Source organism: Colobus angolensis, unplaced genomic scaffold, assembly GCF_000951035.1.
Source record: "Colobus angolensis palliatus isolate OR3802 unplaced genomic scaffold, Cang.pa_1.0 Scaffold271, whole genome shotgun sequence".
Taxonomy (NCBI): Eukaryota; Metazoa; Chordata; class Mammalia; order Primates; family Cercopithecidae; genus Colobus; species Colobus angolensis.
The window spans coordinates 1,290,928-1,309,827 of NW_012115944.1; the positions used below are offsets into that span (position 1 = coordinate 1,290,928).

The 18,900-nt window shown below is 37.6% G+C and overlaps 1 protein-coding gene and 1 pseudogene across 1 annotated transcript in view; one reads left to right on the forward strand and one right to left on the reverse strand.

The window, feature by feature from the left end:
- TANC2 (tetratricopeptide repeat, ankyrin repeat and coiled-coil containing 2) overlaps positions 1 to 18,900 on the forward strand; it is a 478,795-nt gene that overhangs the window by 366,235 nt on the left and 93,660 nt on the right. The window lies entirely within an intron of this gene.
- Positions 10,577 to 11,192, reverse strand: LOC105515992 (annotated as a pseudogene).

Genomic DNA, 18,900 nt, shown 5'->3' on the forward strand with positions numbered 1-18,900 from the left:
CCTGTTCCTGTTTTATGGATGCAATGTGTTTTTCACTTAGGCACTGAAAAACTGATTAGAAGCTTGTGTGTGTAGAGAGCTTGACCATAGAACATTAAGATAAGCCATGCTTTTTTTAGAAATGCCCAAAAGTCAGTATTTCTAAGTTTTTTTCCTGGGCTGTTCAGATTCTCTAGCAAAGAATCCTCCAGTCTTCTGAATGGAGAGTATATGTCTTGTGTGCCAGCATTTTGGAGCCAGGCAGGAAAAGAGGGCTGGGCTGGGGTTTCACTGTTCAATATCAGACATTTACTTAAGCCCCTTGTTTTCAGTCCTGCACCTGATCTCTACCTTGCTCAATGTGTGGTGTCACTAAGTCTAGATTCTCTCTTCTTTTTTTTTTTTTTTTTGGGGGGGGCGGAGTCTCGCTCTGTAATCTCAGCTCACTGCAAGCTCCGCCTCCTGGGTTTACGCCATTCTCCTGCCTCAGCCTCCCGAGTAGCTGGGACTACAGGCGCCCGCCACCTCGCCCGGCTAGTTTTTGTATTTTTAGTAGAGACGGGGTTTCACCGTGTTAGCCAGGATGGTCTCGATCTCCTGACCTCGTGATCCACCCGTCTCAGCCTCCCAAAGTGCTGGGATTACAGGCTTGAGCCACCGCGCCCGGCCTAGATTCTCTCTTCTTTAATTTCTCTAGTTCTCTTTCCTGTGGGTGTTAGGGAAGGTAGTCACCTGGCTGGGCAGGGCAGGGATGGGAATCTAACAACTTCTTATATAAACTTCAAATAAACTCTGTGTTTTCAGGTCCCTTCTTCACCTTCCTCTTCCACAGTACCTGGTGTTTCTGATTCCTGTGCTTTGCTGAAGTTTTACAGGTGGTCTGTACTATTGTAAGGTTCAAATTTCTTTGTAGAAATACACTCCAGCTCCAAGCCAGAAACAGCATGTTTTCCCAGATACATTATTAATTATCCCCACTCAATAGTACACTCTCATCTATAAACTGCAGAGTCTGAGATTTCCCTCAATTCATTGCTAAGTCATTGTAGCTTTAAAAGACATCTTTTTTTTTCTAAATATCCGCTATGTAAACAGTCTCTATCCTCTTCTTTAGAACAGTTAGACTAAATATCTATCTTAGAAATACGCAGATGTTAAAGTGCTTCCAGCACTTCAGTTATTCAGTCATTCAGTTATTCACTTTAGATATACATTTGGAGGACCTGTAAATCCGGGACTGAAGATAAATCAGTGAACAAAACAGACACAATTCCTGCTGTTATGTAGTCCACATTCTCATGAGAGAAAGACAGTAAACAAATATATATAATAATATGTCAGAAGATAAGTGCTAAGATCACAGAGAATTAATTCTCCTCACTTTGTTCATCTTATTCTTTCTCTCATCAAGAGAAGTCCAAGATGTTCACGTTCAATATTTGGAAAACATTACATGTCGTAAGTAGGAAATTAGTGATTGTTTATGCTTATTTGAGGAGTGATTACATGTTAAATTTCATGATTGTGTCTTCCTTAGGCAAACTATAAATTAATCTAGTTGCACCTAGACATGGAATACTGTTCAGCTTATAACATTGTATCAGAAGTAACCACTTAGCTTAAAACTGAATGTTATCCCAGTTATTGTGCTACTTGTTATAGTTCAGCTACACAAAAGTGTTCTGTAGATGCATAGAGCAGAAGCCCACAAACCTTGCTTCTCACCTGTAACAAACCAGTAAGCAGAAATTATCTTTTAAATATGATTTTCAAATTAGTTAATGTTTTGATGAGGTAGACTAACATGAAAATTTAAAGCGTTTTTGAAAAATCTCTCGATTTGACGTATTCTTGGTGTCAATTCTTTGTATGTCAGTAATTATCATTGGTATTTCATAACATTCTTGCTCTTTCTTGGGCATCTAGTTAGCTGAGAACACTGGAGAGTTTTTGTCACAACTTTAGAACTATTTCATTTATTGAAGAAATACTTTCCATTTGAAGCAAAGATTTTGATAGGTTGGCATCTCTGGAGCATGTCTCCACTTAACATTGCATATTTCTTCTAAAGCGTAATCACAGTAGGGGGCAGGGAGATCTCATTCAGGACCTTTCCTGGATATGTGAGTTTAACTCCAGCAGTGGTTTCTCTAGGTTTTGAATCTGTTGCACCCTTGTGGTAATACACACAAAATTCACAAGACAAGGAGAAGTTGGCTTCCCTTTATGGAAGGCTTAATGTGTGTTGTGGCTTAGTGCTATTTACATTGTATTTGCTATATCATTTCTTCATTTTTACCTTAACCCTATGCGGTACATCATTATCTCATTTTACAGATGAAGAAACAGTGACTTCAGTGATTAATTTTTTCAAAGTCATGCTGTTAATAAATGGCAGAATGAGGATTCAGAGTCAGTATCCTCCCCTATAATGTGAACACTGTGGTTATCCCCATTTTACAAATGAGGAAACAGAGGCTCTGAGGTTAAATAACTTGCTTGAGACCATAAGCTAGTACATGACTGAGTCAAGATTTAAACTGAGGCAGGCAAAGTCTATACTCTTAACCACTGCACGATGCTGCGTCTCTACTGTGGCAGGAAGGAGTTTAGTTTAGTGCTATTTTGGAAAATCCATCCATCATTTAATGTGGCTCCACAGCAAGAAAATTATAGGGGAGATGTACTTTCAGTCATTTTGCTGACCTAAAATTCTTCTTCAAAAAAGGTTTTTATGCAACTAGAATCTCCCAACACATTAAGCAAGTTGTCACTGACTTAGTCCTTAGATTAAAAAACTAATACATCTAAAATGAGTTCATTAGAGAAAACAGCTAATTTTAAGAAGTGTCACAGAGATACAAAAAGCTAAGGTTTTTTTTCCTAAGGAAATCTATGTAAGAAAAAAATTAAATGTCATCCTTGCCAAGAGACAAGTTCTGTACTATACTGGGGGTGTCAGATGATCATGGTTCCTGAAATTGTTGCAGTCACTATTAAAGCTGTCAGCCAAAGAAGTAATCATTTCAGTAATCCTTTAATATTGAGCATTTTGAACATAATATGGAAATGTAAGCCAGATACACGTGCACGCGCGCACACACACGCACACATACATACACAGAAAATGAAAAACAATAATGAGGAGTAAGATTTTATTTGTGTTGTAGTGGTTATTTTTTAAAATATTTTCATTTAGTAGAAATGAGATCCAAACTAAACAACAAATAGCCCATAGATAATGTTTTATAAAATTTGTCTAGGGCTTTTCTCCTCTAAAAATTAACACTGAAGTTTTACTGTCAGTCCCAAATTTCATCTACATTTGGAATACTGAATATGGGAAAACAGCCTTGTTGTTTATTGTTAATTTCCATGTTGTTTTTATTTTCTACCTCTTCCACTAGAATGGGTCAGTGTTTAAATGTTCATCACTGTATCCCCAGCTCCTACACAATGCATGGTACATAAATATTTGAATGAAGAAATTCTAGTCAATTCTCTGTACTGAATAATCTTTCTAAAACATTTGTTTTTTGCTACTTAAAGCTATCAAATAGCTGCTCCTTGCCCTTGAATGAAATCCAAACTCCCTTCTTAAAATATCATAAGAATTGTAATGAAAGGACTTCTGCTTTTCCCAGGACCAGTTATTTTAGACTACATAATTCTTTGTGTGGGGTTGGGTGTGGAGGACAGGCAGGGGCAAGGCAGATGTTATCCTGTATACTGTACGATATTTAGAAGAAGTGTCCTTGACCTCTGTCTGCTACCAGTAGCACTCCCTCAACCCCTAATTAAGACAACCGGAAATGTCCCCAGAAATTGCCAAATATTTCCTGGGGAGCAAAACCACTGCCAGTGGAAAACCCTTGCCATACCCTATCTTCCACCATTCCCCACTCACTTATATGCTAGCCACATTAAAGTTGATTTCAGTTCCTTGAAAGTAAAAAGCTATTCTTGCCTTAGGGCCTTTGCACACCTTTTTCCCCTGCCTGGAAAACTGCCACACCTTGGTTCACCCCTTGTCCTTCTTCATGTCTCAGCTTAAATATTGCTTCTTCTAAAAAAGCTTTCTCTGGCTCTCCTAAATTACCTTAAGGTACCCCAGCTGTGTGTTGCCTTAGCACCCTATATTTCCTCTCTGCTAGTACTTACCACATTATTATTATTACTTGTTTAATTGCCTCTGTTTCCTGCTAAACTGTGGAGGGCAGACAGGGTTCATAGCTATATTACTCATTGTGATAGCTTCAAAACCTAGCACAGTGCCTGACATACAATGGAAGTTCAATTAATATTTGTGAATGAATGAAAATGTTAGTATTTTCCATTAGGAAATCTTGGAATATTCAGCTGGGTACTTATACATAATAGTAGTTCCCAACCAATTTATAAGGTCAAATCAGAATCAGATTCATGTGTTCCAGGAATGAATCTTGTTCGAGAATCTGGAATTCCACCAATCCTCTGAGACAGAATTTCATAAATTGTGGATTGAATGTACTTAGACTAGACTGTTTATGTTGTGCCAGATCAGCATCTCTAGGAATTCCAGATGAACTAAATAAATTAGCCGCTTTTCTTTAAAATTTGTATTTGGTATTGGCCCTAACCTCCTTTGTCTCAAGTAAACAGTAATGTATAGTTGAATAGTAGCAATCTGTAGGATACAGCTATTTAGATCTAGAATTATAACAAAGATAAATATTACCCTGAACTCAGCTACAGCTAATTAAACAACAGGGTTCTGACTACCAGCCATTGAGGCATACTATAAAGCCGAAATCAGAACAGTGTGTTTCTAGTACATGAATAGACAATAGACAAGTGGAATAGAATAAAAAGTTCAGAATTAGACCCAAGGACTTGCAGACACTTAGTGTATGATGAGGGCAGTATTTCAGATCATTAGGATAAAGGTCGACTTCTTAATTAAATGGGCTGAGGCAACTAAACAACCAGATAGATAACTCATATCTCACACCATGCACAAGAATAAACAAATGGATTAAGGATCTAAATATTTGAAAACAAAACTACGCAACTAACGGAAGAAAACTTAGTAACTTTCTCGTTAACCTTGGTGAAGAGAAAGGCTTTCTAAGATCTAAAGCTAGAGGAATAGAAGAAAAGATTGACAAATATGGCCACGTGAAAAAATTTTACCAGCCTGGGCAACATAGTGAGACCCTGTTTCTACGAAAAAAAACAAACAAAAAAAAGTAGCTGAGCGTAATGGCACATGCCTATAGTCCCAGCTACTCAGGATGCTGAGGTGGAAGGATTGCTTGAGCCCAAGAGGTTTGGGCTGCAGTGAGCCACAATCATGCCACTGCACTCCAGCCTGGATGATAGAGTGAGACTCTCATAAAAAATAAAAAATAAAAAAAAACTTTTAATGTTGCATGACCAAAAATTACCAGAAACAGTCAAAAGACAACTGCTGAGAGAAAATATTGACAAAATAGCTCAAAAGTACAGGCAACAAAAGGAAAGACAGACAAATGGAATGACATCTAAACTAAAAAACCTTTTGCACAGCAAAGGAAACGATTAACAAAGTGAAGAGACAATTCACAGAAGGGGAGAAAATCTTTGCAAACCATACATCTGATAAGGAGTTAATATCCAAAATATAAAAGGAACTCAGACAATTCAACTTCAGGAAAACAACCTGATTTAAAAATGAGCAAAGGACCTGAACAGACATTTCTCAAAAGAAGGCATACAGGTGGCCAACAGGTACATGAAAAAATGCTCAGAATAACTAATCATTAAGGAAATGCAGATTAAAACTACAATGATATATCATCTCACACCAGTTAGAATGGCTTTTACCGAAAAGATGAAAGATAAGTGTTGGCAAGGATGTGGAGAAAAGGGCCTTCTTTACTTTGTTGGTGGGAATGTAAATTTGTACAGCCGTTATGGAAAACAGCATTGGAGGTTCCTCAGAAAACTAAAAATAGAGCTATCATATGATCTAGTAATCCTGCTTCCAAGTATATATCCAAAGAAACTGAAATCAATGTCAAAGGGGTATCCACACTCCCATGTTCATTGCAGCATTATTTGCAGTAGCCAAGATACGGAACCGAGCTGAATGGATTTTTTAAATGTGTTATTTTTAAAAAAAAAAAAAAAAAACAGTTTGGAAATTTCTCAAAGAACTTAAAACAGAATTACCATTCAACCCAACAATCCCATTAGTGGGTATATACTCAAAGAAATATAAAGACCCAAGTATTCATCGCAGCACTTTTCACAATAGCAAAGCCATGGAATCAACCTAGATGCCCATCAGTGGTGGCCTGGATAAAGAAAATGTGGAGGCCAGGTGCAGTGGCTCACGCCTGTAATCCCAGCACTTGGGGAGGCCAAGGCAGGCAGATCACGAGTTCAGGAGATCGAGACCATCCTGGTTAACACGGTGAAACCCTGTCTCTACTAAAAATACAAAAAATTATCCAGGCCTGGTGGCAGGTGCCTGTAGTCCCAGCTACTCAGGAGGCTGAGGCAGGAGAATGGCATGAACCTGGGAGGTGGAGGTTGCAGTGAGCCGAGATCGTGCCACTGCACTCCAACACTCCAGCCTGAGTGACAGAGCGAGACTCTGTCTAAAAAAAAAAAAAGAAAAAAGAAAGAAAGAAAATGTGGTACATATACTCCATGGAATACTGCAGCCATAAAAAAAGAATGAAATCATTCATGCTTTTTGCAGCAACATGGATGCAGCCGGAGGCCATCATCCTTAGCAAATTGATACAGGAACAGAAAATCAAACACTGCATGTTCTCACTAATAAATGGGTGCTAAACATTGAGTACACATGGACACAAGAAAGAGAACAAGAACAACAGACACCAGGGCTCACTTGAGGGTGGAAAGTAGGAGGAAGGTGAGGATACTACTTGTCAGATACTGCGCTCACTGTGGGTGACAAGTCATCTGTACACCAAACCCCACACAGTTTACCCATGAGCAAACCTGCCCATGTACTTTCTGAACCTAAAATAAAAGTTGGAAGAAAAAATAAACAATTTTAAAACATGGTATGTGTATGTGTATATGTGTGTTTGTGTGTGTGTGTATTTCATTGTGTGTCTGTCTAATGCCTTTAGAAAGAAAGCCTGTCTTTTGCAAGAATATGGACAAAACTGGAGGACATTATGCTAAGTTAAGTAAGCCAGAAACAGAAAGACAAATACTGCATGATCTTTCTTAAATGTGGAATCTAAAAAAGTTAAACTCATAGAAGTAGTAGAAAGATAGTTACCAGAGACTGGGAATGTGAAGAAGGAAGGAATGGGAAAAGTTGTTGATCAAAGGGTAGAGATTTTCAGATAAATAGGAAGAATAAGTTTTAAGATCTATTTCAAACCAGGGTAACTACAATAATATATTTCAAAATAACTAACTTTTAAGTATTTCACCATAAAAAAATGATAGAATAGGGAGGTGATACATGTTAATTAACTTGATTTCCTCATTCCACATTGTATACATATATCAAAACATCACATTGTACCCCATAAATGTATACAATTATGATTAGTCAATCACACATAATAATTTAAAAATCTACCATTTGTCAACTTTTAGCATAGTATCAGAGAAAAATATCTACCTTCCCTTCTCCAACATTTGAGTGGCATTTCCTCTTACACTTGAATCCAAAGCAGTTTCTTGGAGCGTTCTGAATACAGAGGCAGATTTGGGAGTCTATTGCAAACATTTAAACAGTGCCACTTTCTGAAATGTTTGCTTTGAAAAATAATTATTTTCATGTAATATATTGTTGGATGTCAGCATGTAATAGGCTTATTATTTTTAATGAATCAATGAAAATTTTAAGAAAAAATTTATAGCATATACTTCAGATAAAGAGTTAATATCTCTTATATTTAAAGAACTCTTAAAAATAGAGGAGAAAAAGGATCAAAACATGATGGAAAAGTGGGGAAAAGACATAAACAGACAACTCACAAAAAAGAGATTAAAATGGCCCTGAAGCATTTTGAAAATATGTTCAAACTCACTTATAACTAAAGAAATGCAAACTAAATCAATACTGAGATACCAGTTTTTTACCTATCAACTAGCAAAAATTTTTAAACATGACAATTTTAAAACTATTCTGTTTCAAGACTGTGGGAAAACAGACACTCCCGTGCTGGAGCACGGCTATCAACACCTTATTTCTGGCAGCGTGTGTTCGCTTCATGTCTCCATGTCACATTTGGTAATGCAGTATTTCAAACTTTTTAATTATTACTACATTTGTTATGGTAATCTGTGATCAGTAGTCTTTGATGTTACCGTTGTAGTTGGTTTGAAATACCATGAAGACAGCAAATTTAATAAATATTTTATATGTTCTGATGACTCTACCGACCAGCCATTCCCCCATCTCTCTGTTTCCTTGGGCCTCCCTATTCTCTGAGACACAATATTGAAATTAGGCCAATGAATAACATCATAATGGCCTCTAAGTGTTCAAGTGAAAAGAAGAACCGCACATCTCTCACTTTAAATCAAAAGCTAGAAACAATTAAACTTAGGAAGGCATGTCAGAAACCCAAAGAGTCTGAAAGCTAGGCCTCTTGCACCAAACAGGTAATCAAGTTTTGAGTATAAAGGAAAAGTTCTTGAAGGAAATTAAAAGTGCTACTTTAGTGAACACATGAACGGTAAGAAAGCAAAACAAGCTTTTTGCTGATATGGAGAAAAATTTAGTAGTCTAGTTAGAAAATCAAACCAGCCACAAAATTTTCTGTAAGCCAAAGCCTAATCCAGAGTAAGGCCCCAGCTCTCTTCAGTTCTGTGAAGCCTGAGAGAGGTAAGGAAGCTTCAGAAAAAGAGTTTGAAGGTAACAGAGGTTGGTTCATGAGGTTTAAGGAAAGAAGCCATCTCTGTAACATAAAAGTACAAGGTGAAGCAGTAAATGCTGATACACAAACTGTAGCAAGTTATCCAGAAGATCCAGCTAAGATAATTGATGAAAGTGGCTACACTTAAACCATAGATTTTCCTCTTTTTTCATTGTTTTACTTTACATCTTTATTACACATTTTCTGAGACTTTATTTTTTAAAAAAATTTATTCAGGATCATAATTTGCATGACAGTAAACAATGGTTTCGTGGGTTCTAAGTTCTTAAAGGTGACCATACCAATTTAAAATACAAGTCATCTTTTTGATTTGCATCACTTGACTTAAAGTTTAAATTCATCTAATGCATTCATTAAAAGTGTCCATTCTTTTATAAGAAAGATATGCTTTAATTGCTATTTTCCAGACTATTAAACATGGGTGTATATTATTTTTAATTGGTTAGCAGAATTTTACTCACATAATTTATAGCCACAACAAGAGTCTCTAGCCTTTCTGAATGGACTTCCACTCAGAACAATGATGATAATAAATATCTAAAATGTGGGCCAGGCGCAGTGGCTCCTGCCTGTAATCTAGCACTTTGGGAGGCCGAAGTGGGTGGATTACCCGAGGTCGGGAGTTCGAGACCAGCCTGGTCAACATGGTGAAACCCCATCTCTACTAAAAATACAAAAATTAGCTGGGCATGATGGCACATGCCTGTAATCCCAGCTACATGGGAGGCTGAGGCAGGAGAATTGCTTGAACCCAGGAGATAGAGGTTGCAGTGAGCCAAGATGGCACCATTGTACTCCAGCCTGGGCAACGAGAATGAAATTCCATCCCAAAAAATAATAATGTATCTGGGGTGTGCCCCTACTTCACATTGCCAAATGTGTTTCCAAATATTCTTAGAAAATATGGTTTTTAAATACATGCATAACATTCTACCACGTGATGCATTATCACTTCTGTAACCATTTATTTCCCAATTGTTTATATTATTTGCAACTTTTTGATATTATAAATAACATTGTGATGAACACCTTCATTCATAAGTTTTATGCAAGACTGATTATTTCTTTAGAATGATGTCAAAGAAGTGACTTACTAGTACAAACAGTGCGAATGGTCTAAAGGCTTTTAGTATACTTTACCAAATAATTTCCAGAATAGCTTGAACAAATCCCACCAACAGTATGTTATTGTGCCCACGAAGTGTACTTGATAACAGTGAAGCAAATTCAACCACAAATCTATTAGATTCTCATCCATCTCTAAACTGTCATGTCAAAGAAGCAAGATATTCTTATTACTGGTGAGGAAGCCAAATTTGAATCCTTTTTAAAAATCTCTCAGCATTAGATCAGTAAAATAATCAACAGAAATGCTTCCCACAAAAAAAAAAAAAAAAATCTGGGTTTTTCAAAAAAAATTAAGAAGAGAGGGAAATGTCAGTAACAAATAACCAAAGTTTTTTATTTGACTGAATTCTATTTCATACATAAGCATGACAATCTCTCCTATTTATTTGACTTTGGCAATAAAAGACCAAACAGCCTTGTACAGAATAGTGAAAACTCCAAGAATGAATCCTACAGTTTTACTGTAAGATAAGTGTGTGTGTGTATCTATTTATTTATATTTAAAAGACTTCTCTCCATTTGGCGGTATCAACTCTCAGATCCGGCCATTAAATACAGACATATTTTCAAAACTACATATTTACTTCTTCAAGATTTTCGATGCTGTCATCATCCATCTCTGGCTGTTTTTTCTGAATGGTATCAATTATGCCATCTATAGAGTCTTCCTGAATAATTTCATCCTCCCCTGTTACTGAGGTACCACAGGAGAATTTTTGAGCAGAAAAATCTTTGTGCTTCTTTAAGATCAATTTCAAAAGTTGCAAGGCCACACACTGTTTTTACATATTTCCTCTTTGCTGTGGGAATTTTGGCTATAATAACCTTTTATATTACAGTCTCCTATTTTGGTTTTATTTGACCCCTTCCACCTCTCTTCCTGTTTTTTCTTCTCCCCTTCCCCTGCTATTCCTTGACCCTTACTAATTCCAGCTTCTTGATTGGGTGAATTTTCTACAGTAAGTTTTTCAAATTCATTTGGAAAATCTTTCTCTCTAACTATTGTTTACATTTAGCAACATCAGGCGTATATTCACAGTACCCTGTTGGTAATGAACAGACTCTGCAATAAAGGACTCAAAGTGAGTAATCAGCATCTAACTTGGCACTGTTCCTTGGGCCTCCTTTGCAATCAGCCCCACTGGATTCAGAAATGCCAGCAGTCATTTCACAAACCCAAGTGGTCACACAGGCCCCACTGCCTCTACTTCTACCACTATGGCCAGTTGAAGTGACACATACAATTTGTCTTCCCTGACCAGGGCCACCCGAGAGCAACGATAGATTCTTAGTGTAGACAAAATAGCCTTCTATGGGAAGCTGGTGCCATCTAGGACTTTTATAGCTAGAGAGAAGTCATTGCCTACCTTGAGAGCCTCAAAAGACAGGCCGACTCTCTCATTAGGGACTACTGTAGCTTGTGACTTTCAGTTAAAGCCAGTGTTCATTTAACATTCCAAAAATTCTAGGGCCCTTAAGATTGATGCTAAATCTACTCTACCTGTGCTCTATAAATGAAGCAACAAAGCCTGGATAATAGCACATCTGTTTACAGCATGGTTTACTGAGTATTTTAAGGTTACTGTTGAGATCTACACAGAAAAAAAGATAACTTTCAAAATACTGCTGGTCAAGGACAATACATCTAGTCACCTAAGAGCTCTGATGGTGACGTACAAGGAGATTATTATTGTTGTCATGTCTGCTGACACAACATTCTTTAGCCCATGGATCCAGGAGTAAATTTGACCTTTAAGTCTTGTAATTTAAGAAATACATTTCATGAGGCTAGAACTCCCCTAGATAGTGATTGTTCTGATGGATCTGGGCAAAGTAAATTGAAAAGGATTTTCAAGATTTTCATCTGGGAAAGATTCACCATTCTAGATGCCATTAAGAACATTTGTGATTCATAGGAGGTCAATATCAACATTACTAGGAGTTTGGAAGAAATTAATTTTAACCATCATGGATGACATTGAGAGGTTCAAGACTTCAGTGGAGGAAGTAACTGCAGATATGGCAGAAATAGTAAGAGAACTAGAATTAAAAGTGGAGCCTGAAGATGTGACTAAATTGCTATAATCTCATGATAAAACTTGAATGGATGTGGGGTTGCTTCCTATGGACGAGTAAAGAAAATGGTTTCTTAAGATGGAATCTATACTTGGTGAAGATGGTGTAAGCATTGTAAAAATGACAATAAAGGATTTAGAATGTTACATATACTTAGTTGATAAAGTAGTGCCAGGGTTTGAGAGGATTGACTCCAGTTTTGAAAGAAGTTCTCCTATGGGTAAAATCCTATCAAAGAGTATCACATACTACAGAGAAATCTTTCATGAAAGGAAGAGCCAATTAATGCAGCAAACTTTATTGTTGTCTTATTTTTAAGCAGTTGGCATAGTCACCCATCCTTCAGCAGTCACCACCCAAATCAGTCAGCAGCCATCAACATCGAGGCAAGACCCCCCACACAAGCAAAAAGAGGATTCACTGGAGGCTTATGTGATCATTAGCATTTTTAACAATAAAGTATTTTTAAATTAGGGTGTGTACATGTTTTTTAGACATGCTATTGCACACTTAATAGATTATAGTGTAAACATAACTTTTATATGCACAGGGAAATCAAAAAAATTGAGTGACTCACCTTATTGCTGCTCTGTTTGTTTTATTGTGGTGGCCTGGAACAAAATCATCAGTATCTCCAAGGTATGCCTTTATACATACTTGTATTTCTTAGCTCTGTTCAGTGAGAACCCAAAAGCAATGACACCTCAATAACAATAATCACAACTGGTGCCCAGATCTTTTTTCTTAATATTCTCCAAGAAAAAGAACAGAGGCTTTTTAGAGAAGTAGATGATCCCAGAGGCAGGGAAAATACAAAATAAGTCTAGAACATCTTTTGGTGCCAAAAAGCAAGAACTTACTCAAAAAAGGATAGAGGCTTCTTGAAAGAACACAGTAGTCAACCTGAAGGAGATTCTAGTGAATAAAGCTGGAACAAATTGAGCAACAAAATTGATATAGTACTGAGTTATAACCAATAGGATAAAATAAGCCCATACTTACTAAATCAGTAATAAATAAATAAATGGGAGATAAGGGAGAACTCTTTCTTACAATAGGATTCTAATTAATGTAGAAAGAAACAAAGAGGGGAATAGAAAATTACTATGAGGCAAACACCACAGGAATTACTGCTGCAGACAAGATCCACTGATAGATACTAAAATTAATGGGCAAAAGTTTAAGGAGAAACAGGATTTGCACAGCCTCAAACCTATCTCCCTTAAGATATTTATTAACTACAAAAGGAAAGATGACAGTAGAAGAACCTAGCAGAACCTTAACCAAGTGATCAAGGGCAACATTACCAGTTGTGTGAGGCCATTCTTGAATTGCTGTAAAGAAATACTTGAGACTGGGTAATTTCTAAAGAAAAAAGGTTTGATTGAATAGTCCTGCAAGCTGTATGAGCATGGCACTGGCATGTGCCCAGCTTCTGAGGAGGCCTTGGGGAGCTTTCATTCATGGTGGAAGGTGAGATGCTGGCAGGCACATCACATGGCCAGAGCAGGAGTTGGGTTGGGGAGGTGCTACACACTTTTAAATGACCAGATCTTGTGAAAACTCACTCACTATGGTGAGGACAGCACCAAGCCTTGAGGGATCTGCCCCCATGACCCAAACACCTCCCTTCAGGCCTCATCTCCAACATTGGGAATTACATTTCAATCTGAGATTTGGACAGGGACAAATATCCAAACTATCACCAGTAAAAAACATGTCACTATCATGAACCCTTTGATACGAGCCACAAAGAGGGATAAAACACTGTTTTTCTGGTATTCTTGACAAAAACTCTCAGTTACGTCATGAGAAAACATCAGACAAGCCCAAATTGAGAGTCATTCAACAAAATAACTGATCAGTACCCTTCAAAAGTGTCAAGATGACCAGGCACGGTGGCTCATGCCTGTAATCCCAACACTTTGGGAGGCCAAGATGGGCAGATCACAAGGTCAGGAGTTCAAGACCAGCCTGGCCAACATAGTGAAACCCCGTGTCTACTAAAAACAAAGAAAAATTAGCCAGGTGTGGTGGTGTGCACCCGTAATCCCAGCTACTCAGGAGGTTAAGATAGGAGAATCACGTGAACCTGGGAGGCGGAGGTTGGGAGCCAAGATCGCACCATTGCACTCCAGCCTGGGCAACAGTGCAAGACTCTTTCTCAAAAAAAAAAAAAGTGTCAAGGAAATAGAAGACAGAGACTAAGGATCTCTTACAGACTCCAGAAGACAAAAGAGAAATAACTAAATACAGTATGGGGTCCTGGATAGAATCCAGGAACAGGAAAAGATGTAGTGGAAAAACTGTAAAATTTGAATGATGTCTATAGGTAATAGTACTGCCAATGTTAATTTCCTGGTTTTAATAATTTTGCTATGGTTATGTAAGATGTTAATAATAAGGGAAGCTGGATGAGGGATAAATAGAAACTCTGTGTACTACTTTTGCAGCATTTCTGTAAGTCTAAAGTTAGTTCAAAGTAAAAAGTTAAAAAATAAATAAAAGTCCTACTGCCAAAAAAAAAAAAAAAGTGGTAGAGCTCCAAGCTGGAAAATTACTGAGGCAGAACTCTAGCTTGGGATCTATTCTTAGCTTCTAGTCCCAGCATGAGGATTAGAGTCAAAATTGAGAGACTAAGAGAAAAGGAAGAGAGAGTTGTTATTTACGGTGAGCCACCACATCCCCAAAATATTAAAAATCAAACTTTAGAGTTGGAAGGGTTTTGCTGATTAGGAAATCAATTGGGTGGTAGTGAGGAAGGAGATATTCACAGAAGGAGTGATGAAAAGGAACATGGAGAGTAAGCGTGTGACAGCTGACCTGGGGAAGGGCAGTCACAATATTAGTTTAAGTGATACAAATGCCAGTCAGTATGGAAATTAGAATTGTATTTCCAAACAAATTTTAGATATTCAAAGCTGCCTTCTCTTTATGTGAGATTAGCTTAATTCTGTCACTGATCCTTCATTTGAAGTAGAAAATGGTCTATGGAGAGTGCAAGCCTGTGACTCAACACAAGCGTGACATTTTTGCTGCCACTCAGTCCCTTTGATGAAGTTTATGACTAGTTTTATCATTTGTTATATACAGCATTAAATCAAGAGATCTTATACATAAGACTGTATTGACTTCTAGTCTTTTCTTTCTGTATATAGACCACAGGCCTGCCCTTTTCTTTCTTCCCTCACAAGAGTAACCTAAAACTTACTTGCTGTCTTCCTCCAAAGAAATAATGCAACTCTGCTCTTATCAGATATGCTGTGGATGAAATTATTTTAAGAAAAAGTTTAGGAATTTAACAGAAGGAAAACTTGAAAAAATAAAGTAAGAAAGACATAGCTAAAAAATGAAATTTAAACAAGTTATTTTGAGAGACAAGAATTCGCCAAGGAGGAAGGTTTACCTGCTGATTTGTTATGGGTGGACTAATCCTGAACCATTCCCAAGGAGTTGTAATAATAGTGACTATGTATGATGACTTTCTCAAAGATGTAGGGAGTGATCTAGTCTCTCTTACCGAGTGCTGGTACTAATGAGAAACTGAAGGGAAAAAAATCTACATTTTCAGGCTTGTTTTCTATTTTTATACAGAGGGAAAATTATACATATATTAATAGAAAATTTGGAGGAAGTAACATGTTTTTGACAGATCGTGTGTACATATACCTGCTGGGTAACTACTTTAAAATGTCCGGTAAATAATCTGTTTTGAGCCACAGTACAAATCTAATGAAGATGTTGCCTGAATTCTGCAAATGCAACAATACTTTATATTTGGAATGCAAAGAAATATCTAAAAATTAAAAGAGAGGCAGCCACAGAAGGTGCAACTTTATTTATTTTTAATATTCTCAGTTAAATTTTCTGCCTTATACCTTTGTGGATATCATATTTTTTTTACTATAATTCTAAGTAGTTATTCCTGGAGTCAAAAATGTTATTAATTTTTACAAGATTATCTTATACCAAAAATCTTGAACTCTGTTAATTCTAATAGCTTGCTTTTCTCTATATAGATAACTATATACTTTAATAATAAAAACTCTCTTTTCCATTTAAGTCTCTGCTCTTCCTATTTCTTTTCTTTTTCTTTATAGTGCTACCCAGAATCTCTTGTATTATATTGGATAGTAGCATCTTTGGCTTCTTTCCAATCTTTTTTTTATCTTTATTCTTTTTTTTTTTTTTTTTTTTACTTTTATTTTAAGGTCAGAGGCACATGTGCAGGTTTGTTACATAGGTAAACTCGTGTCACAGAGGTTTGTTATACAGAGTATTTCATCACCCAGGCATTAAGCCTAGTACCCGTTAGTTATTTTTACTGATCCTCTCCTCCTCCCACTCTCCGCCCTCCAGTAGGCCTCAGTTTGTTGTTCCCCTCTATGTGTCCATGTGTTCTCATCTTTTAGCTCTCACTTTTAAGTGAGAACATGCAGTATTTGGTTTTCTGTTCTTGCATTAGTTTGCTAAACATAATGGCCTCCAGTTCCATCTGTGTTCCTGAGGAGGACAGGATCTCATTCTTTTTTACAGCTGCATAGTATACCATGGTATATATGTACCACACTGGTTTTTGTTTGTTTGTGTTTTGTTTTGTTTTGTTTTGTTTGAGACAGAGTCTTGCTTTATCCCCCAGGCTGGTGTGCAGTGGTGCGATCTCAGCTCACTGTAAGCTCCACCTCCTGGGTTCACACCATTCTCCTGCCTCAGCCTCCCGAGTGGCTGGGACTACAGGCACCCGCCACCATGCCCGGCTAATTTTTTTTATTTTTTTAGTAGACACGGGGTTTCACCTTGTTAGCCAGGATGGTCTCAATCTCCTGACCTCGTGATCCGCCCTCCTTGGCCTCCCAGAGTGCTGGGATTACAGGCCTGAGCCACCGCGCCCGGCCTGTACCGCATTGTTTTTATCCAGTCTGCCATTGATGAGCATTGAGGTTGATTCCATATCTTTGCTGTTGTAAATAGGGCTGCAATGAACATACGTGTGCACGTGTCTTATGATAGAACGATTTGTATTTCTTTGGATTTATACCCAGTAATGGAATTGCTAAGTTGAATGGTAGTTCTGTTTTTAGGTCTTTGAGGAATCACTACACTTTTGAACAGTGATTGAACTAATTTACACTCCCACCAACAGTGTATAAGCGTTCCTTTTTCTCCACAACCTTGCTGGTACAGAAGGCGCAACTTCAGCATTGTCTTTTATTAGATGAAACATTCAGCCAAGAGCACAGATGGTTTTTTTTTTTTTAATAAAATCAGTAAAATAATCCTTTTTCTAAATATCACCATTTTTATCTTTAAAATGGTATCTTCTTACTTCAGGATGTTGCAGCTGATTTTCTCAGCTGTACTTAGCCTCAACATGTGGAATCAATTGAAGTGAAATATGATGAAAGTTTATATTGATGTAGAGGTTTGCTGTTTGCTTTTTATCAAGTGGAAATTTGTACCCATGTAGACGTAACCACTGGCATTCACTGTTGATTGAAAGGACAGATCAATTGCTGACAGGTTTTTTCTTTAGGTTCCTTACATTGTGTTTAAGATAGGTAAAATAATCACCAATCTATCTGAAGAAAAGAGTGGAGATTTTTTTTTTTTTTTTTGAGACGGAGTCTCGCTCTGTCGCCCAGGCTGGAGTGCAGTGGCGCAATCTCGGCTCACTGCAAGCTCTGCCTCCCGGGTTTACGCCATTCTCCTGCCTCAGCCTCCCGAGTAGCTGGGACTACAGGCGCCCGCCATCTCGCCCGGCTAGTTTTTTGTATTTTTTAGTAGAGACGGGGTTTCACCGTGTAGGCCAGGATGGTCTCGATCTCCTGACCTCGTGATCCACCCGTCTCGGCCTCCCAAAGTGCTGGGATTACAGGCTTGAGCCACCGCGCCCGGCCAAGAGTGGAGATTTTTAAAATACAACCTCTGATTTCCATTTTCCATATTGTGCTCAGACTTCACTGCTTCACTCACAAGCAATTCCTATCTTCAGCTTTGTATATGTAGTAACATTTCCTGTGTTGTTTGGGGGCTTTTTATGTTTAATGAGAAAGATTTCAGGTGTTTAAAAAATGTTGACATTTCCAACATGTGTTAAAAGAACTAGGATGACCATACCGTAGATGAGGAGTCTTTTCAAAGCAGAGCTCTTAGAGATGGTGTTCTCTAAGAGATTCCTAAAGAGCTGGAATTCCAGTAGTATGTCTATGAATGCCCCTAGGACAGATTTCAGTTACTGGTATGTAGGCACAAGGCTAGTAACTGAAAAAGACAGTATACAGATCCTTAAGAATGGTGGTGGTGAGGAGGATGAAGATGGTAATGGCAACATCAGCTGACATTGCTGTGATTTACTAGGTGCTGAGCACCATGCTGAGTGCTTTCTCTGCGTTCAAGCTGAATCTCCCCTTCCAGTTTTGTATTTTCTACACAATCCAATCCCTTTTCTGGGTAGTAATGAGCCAGAAAAGTGGGCCAGATTAAAATCACCCTTTGTACTTGCCTTGGAGGCAAAGAGAACAGCCAGAAGACATGGGGTGAGTTCTGTGCAGATTGTAACAAACAAAAAACAGATCCTAGAACTCCAGGTCCTAGCCAGTCAGCCCAGACCCTGGATGGTATTAATGCTTATAAATTGTCTGTGTTCTTTGATTTTAAGATCTACGTCTAACAAAAATCTCACTCCTTTCCTTCTTCATTTTATCTAATTCTGATACTCTCTTTCTGTCTCTGCCTGGGTGCTCAGAAAACATTTAATGCTAATTTTAAAATCTGAATTACTTTATTTTTATAAGACTTAGTTTTTTGTTTTTTGTTTTTT